Below are 6,209 nucleotides of genomic sequence, written 5' to 3'. Positions count from 1 at the left end.
AGAAATTCTTTACTGTGAGAGTGGTGAGGCACTGGAACAGGCTGCCCAGAGAAACTATGGAGGCTGCACCCCTGGAAGTGTTCAAGGCCAGGCTGGATGGGGCTCTGAGCAACCTGATCTAATAGAAAGTGTCCCTGCCCAGGGCAGGGGAGTTGGAACTAGATGATCTTTATGGTCCGTTCCAACCTAAACCATTCTATGATTCTATAGTACACTGACTGGATCCTCATTAAACAGTGAGTTGTCTGGGCAAAGTTATCCCTTTCAGGATTAGGCATACAACACAGTAACATACCAGAGCATAAGTATTTTTATTCTGGTATGTGTTAAAGGACATTTGTCTCAAGGAAGTGAGTGAGTGGTATTATTAACTGTGAGGAGCAAATCTTGCACAGCATGTTCCTTTTGTAATGTCACTTCACAAAAGGCAAAGGAGGAGAAAAAATAGGAAGGAGCATAAACATCATTAACTGACAGCAAACAGTAAGCACTTCAGGTACAACAGCAAGGGACAACCTGAAAACAAAAAACAAAGCATAAGTTTAGTACACATTTCACTAAGTGCATGAAATCAAAGCACTTGTTTTGCTTTCCGTTAAAAACAAACAAAGAAAGAAAAAATACCACAAAAAATCCAGATGCCATGCAGGAGAAGTAAAATTCCATTTCTTATGGAAGTCCAACAGCTTTAAGTATCAGCTAGGTGGGATATACTTTTCATTGAACAGTCCTATGAAAAGTAGTTTAGGCAACTGTATGCCAAAGTAAGACAGGACAAAGTAAAAGCACACTAGCTTACCAAAACAATTACAATGCTGCTTTTTTGTTGTTGTTGTTTTCCCTGTGGGAAATAACTCGCCCTAAACCCAAATTATTAGTAAAGAGATGCTACTATTTCAGCCATGTACAAAAGCTATTAATACACTGAGAAACTTCACTGGCAATACTGAATGCCCACGTTCTGATTCAAAGACATACTGCCAGCTGTTACCAAAATTTACTTTGAAGAGGGTATGGAAAAATACAAGTAGTTAAATGATGCCTGTAAACTGACTTTCTGAAATGACCTATTGTTCCAAGTTCCCTATATAACATAAGGGTAAATCAGCTAAACTCAGGCTTTTCCCACATGTGTCATGATAATCACCTGCACACAGAGCCCTCTTTACTTTCTGTAAATGGTATTTAGGTTAACTGTCGAGAAATGTAATAACGAGACTGAAAGGGCTGATCAGGAACATCTGTCCCTCCTTTCAAGAATAAGATGATATTTGGAAAATTTTTCATTTTTCTTTTAAAAGAAAAAAGAAAATCATCATACAGTGTCAGTGGAACTCACTGCTATAGAAAGTCACTGAAACACATATGTACAAATACCTGAAGGTGGAACAGATATTTTCATAACACATCTAGAGGAATGGAAATTATATTTTTTTTCAAAAGAGACCAAGTTTTATGCTTCAGAGTTTCAACAAATCTTTAGAACACCCAGAACAGGCTTCTTGCCAAGAGAGAATGGAGATTACGGCATCTGCCTCGAAATGAGTTCCTCTGTAGCCTCTGCTGCTCGTAACTGTCCGAATCAAAGTACTGAAGAAGATGGATGTTAGTACTAACCCATTACGCTAGTTCTTGGATAAGCCTTTCTACAGTGCAACAAACCTATTAAAAACAGTACTTTTAACAGAGTGCCGAGTCTCAGCATTCCCAGCTTCATTCAACACATCAACCACTAACACCATACAACACAGCCTGAGACTCTAATTTCGGCAAAGGTTTCACAAGAGTACAATTTGATCAGCTGATGGCAGGTACTTAAATATAGAAAAGTGTTTACAAGTGCCGAAGTCCTTCTACTTCTCAAAGAAACTGCAACGTCATTTTCTCCACTTTCCAAGATTAAGTTACTGACTGTCCTTAGACAGACAGTCTGTACTCTATGATGCTAACTAAACTGCAGAAGAATTCCATCCAGATTTGGGGAGCAGATAGCTCTTGAAGCCTATTACTGGAAGGCAGCACTACAAAAACAAACAAACAAACAAACACACACACACCTCAAATCTCCATTGGGGAATATTAACAGCAGCAAGTCAGTTAACAAATATTTTACTGTTGCATTTCACCGACCAGTTATAGAACAAATTTTTACTGATTACTACCTTAACAAAACATTAAGACTAGAATTCAAAAACACTAGTATGTGCCTAGCTTGAGACTGATGTCCTGATTTTCCAGATCTGTAAAAAACTAAAGGCTTGCACATCTTCCAGTGGTTCCACTAAAATGTGAAGTCTTTGGAAAATTCTAGAATGTTGCATGGAACAGAGCAACAACCATCAGTCTGAAAGAACTAATAAATCTCTCCCTGTCCACTCTAAGCCTCCCACTTACCACCCAGCAGGCCGAGTTGTGCTTGATATAAAAGAAACGCAGTACTTGACAGATGACACCTATATATTTTCCAGTAGAGGAGTGAACAGACTCCAAGCAGGGTAATTTATCTGAAACTAACTTGATTCCAGGCATGCTTTTCTTAATGTGTTTATGAAGACAAAGAGCATACTTTTCTTTATGAAACATTCTTACCAAGCGAAATTATAAATCTTCACATTAAAGTACAAGTTTCCAGGCTGGATATTGCCAAAAGGGTTCGTGGTCATCCCATATCATACATTCATAAGCATCATAAATTAATTTGACCTGTTTCTAAAAAGATCTAAAAAGACACAGATTTTAAATGGTATAAAGGACATTCCCAAGCCGGGGAACTGTCAAAATGCTCTTTACAAAAAAAAAAAAAAAAAAACCAAAACTCGAAAGGCTAAAACTGCCATCATAAGACAAGGCCAAGCATGCGATCTGCAGTACTTTTCATGGCTAGAAATTTCACAGGTGAAACGGACATAATATACAAGAAAAATATTGAGGTGCTGGAGCACGTCCAAAGAAGAGCAACAAAGCTGGTGAAGGGTCTGGAGCACAAGTCTTAAGATGAATGGCTGAGAGAACTGGGCTTGTTTAGTGTGAAGAGGATGCTGAAGGGAGACCTTATCACTCTCTACAACTACCTGAAAGGAGGCTGTAGTGAGGTGAGTGTCTGTCTCTTCTCCCAAGCAACAAGTGACAGGACAAGAAGAAATGGCCTCAAGTTGCACCAGCTGAGGTTTAGATTGGATACTAGGCAAACTTTCTTCACTGAAAGGGTTGTCAAGCATTGGAACACTCTGCTCTGGGAGGTGGTGAAGCCACCATGTGATGTGGTGCTTAGGGTCATGGTTTAGTGGTAGAGTTGGTAGTGTTAGGTTAATGGTTGGACTCTATGATCTTGAAAGTATCTTAGATCTAAATGATTCTACAGTAATATAGGTGTGTGAAATCATCTAGTGTTTTAAGAAATTATTTTGTTCTGAATAAAGTCTTTGTTTTCCCATAGCGCACCACTCAACAGTTACTACTATCATTATCCCTCACTGCAAGGTAATAATAATGAATTGCAGAAGTCCACAGTCTAAGAGTCTGATTGCAAGCAATGAATTCCAAGAATCTGCTCTAACAAAGATCATTGCAAGAGGCCTCAAACCCACACGAAGCAACCTCAGAAGCCACATGGGTTTGAAGCTCAGTTAATTTATGGACAGTGAAAGCTGTTTCCCTTTGAGCTTCTATTTATACTAAAGCCTTTTAGCAACTCTGTTAAAAGGAAGAAGCAACTGCTTCACCTTTCTTGTTTGCAACCTTTCCATTCCTTAACTCCCTTCCTCTTTGTTGCAACCACTTTGCAGTCCAGCAATCCCTCCTCTCCTGCCCAAATACAGCCTTTCCCCTCAAAACCAGGACTTCAGGAAGGAAGTTTTAAGAAGAAATGTATAACCTCCAAGAATGAAAAACTGGCAGGGTCATAAAAAGAACCTTTAGTTTGGCCCAAGTCATACCTTCTGAATGCATTGGTTACACTGCTGTCCTTTATTGCTTATGTTTGGAAAGGAAAATTAAGAATAAGGATATATGTGGTAATATTAATCCAAGTTAATTCCTTATATGTAGTTTCTACAACAAATGCAGGACCAATCTCACAAACAACAGTTTACTTTAGCAGATAACATCTAATCCAGGAGCACCCAGATACTGAATGTGACAGAGGAACTGCAGAGAGAGGGGGAAAAAAAAATAAATAAAAAAGGAAGACTTCCATGCAAGAGAAGGCATATTCTAAGGCAAGCCAGCTTTAAGACTGCACGGGGAAAAAACCCATTACATGCATTTGCTAATATTTAGGTGCTTTACTTAGTCAATCTATGCTCTTCTAATGTAATGCAGTTTTAACAGGAGCCATGCAAATAACAGAAAGAAAAAGCGGCAAGCTCTTAAGGCAATTCTCCCAGCCATACCAACATGGAATCTTTCTTCCTTTCAGGTGACTACCTTCACAACAGTTTTAACAACTTCATATTCCCAAAAGTTCCAACAGCTTATTAAAATTTCCAGTGGCTTTATCAGTTGAGAGAAGTAATGACAGACATATGCAGTTCATAATGCTGCACATATGCCCAAATCTGATATCCTTAGAAAATAAATCCAAAAAGCCTCAAATGCTCAGATCTGGGAGAACTAAAATAACAAGCTCTGACTTCCTGCAAGTTTTCTTATTGATTTTGCCTCTAAAAAGGGCAAACCTTGGTTGAAGATTTTCCTGTGGTTTTAGTATTTGAGAGTGCTTCCTTTTATGTGAATTATTTTCTGCACAGTAAAATGTGAGATAGCATTCCAGCTTTTTTTTTTCCTCAATTGCTGAGACACTTGCAAGTAGTCAACCACCTTTGCTTCTACCTTCTCCTTACTAGTCTTTCCTTCCAACCTTTGGAGAGAAAGAGTAAGCATACAGGAGTCAGAGCTTGTTTTCTGCCACTTTTGATGGTCGCTGACAAAAGCTGTCACAAAAACATTTCTTCAAAGATCACAATATTCCCAGAGCACGAAGAATCTTGACAGTATTTTTCCGCCACATTCTAGGAAGCACGTGTAAATCAGAGGCTTTTTAAAAATATAGAATTTGACCATATTGGTCTGATTTCAAGACCAGTATCAAACAACAGCTCCCTGCAAACACGGCAAGCTACATCCCGTTACAATCCTGCTGTAAAGCATTAAGGATATTTAGTAGTCACAAGGAGGGACAGTAGTAGTCGTCTTTCCTTAGTCTCACTGTAAGAGAGCAGCTATACCATTCTAGCTAGCACTCTTACATCAATCAATCAGCTTGGGGCAGACCGCTGCCAGGACAAAGTTTGGGAAGTATGGCTGAGATGTGACAAAGTATAATGGATTGTGTCAGGCAAGTCTTATTTGGAACATGAGACTTGACTACAACACACGGCAACAGTAACTTGAACAGCTAAGTCTATTCTTTTTTCCCCATATCAGGCAACTGGACTGGCAAGGTATCACTGCACCATTAAAAATACATTTAATACAAATCTAAAACAGAGCCACAATGACATTAAACATATTTGCATAGAAACAAACTGGACTAATGCATCTCTAGATTGAGTAGCAAGACTGTTACCATATTGTAACTCAAGCCCCTATCTGAAGTCAGTCTCAGCCTTTTTTCTCTCTTAAAACCTGGATATTTTGATATGAACTGGACGGTGACACCTGAGCACTCGGTAACACACGGGAATTACGTTAAATCGGTAACTAAAAATAAACTGCTTTGCGCATTCAGAAGGAAAAAGCAGCACCATTTCACACACCCTTCCTGGCACCTGGAACGACCTGCAACCCTGCCCGTTTCTGGCGCCGGCGTCCCTGTGCCCTCAATCCCCTCAGCCTGGCTTGACCCCGCTTCGAGCCGCTCCCAACGGCCGTGCCCAGGAAGGCAGCGCTGCCTCACCGCCCGCCCGCGGCAGCTGCTGCTCCCCGCGCCGGCTCCCGGCCGAGGCCGCCCTCGGCTTTCACAGCACAGGGGCCCCGCCCGCCTGCCCGCCAAGGTGACCGCCCCCGGGCCCCGCTGGCGGCCGCTCCCGCTCCGCCGCCCCAGCCTCACCCGGACGCGGCCCCACAGCCCGGCCCCTTGCCCTCCACTCCCACACAGACCCCTCAGCGCGGCCATAGCCACCCTCCGCCTCCCGCCTCTCACCGCAGGCCACCGCGCCAGCACTAACAACTACCCCTCCCCACCGGGATCCCTGCGCCGCCGGGAGAAA

General features: G+C 41.6%; 1 long non-coding RNA gene across 1 annotated transcript; it reads right to left on the bottom strand.

The window, feature by feature from the left end:
* Nucleotides 1-292: 292 nt before the first annotated feature.
* LOC147601321 (uncharacterized) lies at nt 293-6,152 on the bottom strand. The gene is made up of 2 exons (XR_015258169.1): nt 6,081-6,152; nt 293-516 (listed from the first exon to the last, which is right to left on the bottom strand). It is a non-coding gene; the product is annotated as an uncharacterized LOC147601321 (long non-coding RNA).
* Between the last annotated feature and the right edge of the window lie 57 nt (nt 6,153-6,209).

Source organism: Chlamydotis macqueenii, chromosome 3 (genome assembly GCF_036417535.1).
Source record: "Chlamydotis macqueenii isolate bChlMac1 chromosome 3, bChlMac1.mat, whole genome shotgun sequence".
Lineage (NCBI taxonomy): Eukaryota > Metazoa > Chordata > Aves > Otidiformes > Otididae > Chlamydotis > Chlamydotis macqueenii.
This window is presented reverse-complemented; position numbering and strand designations above follow the sequence as displayed.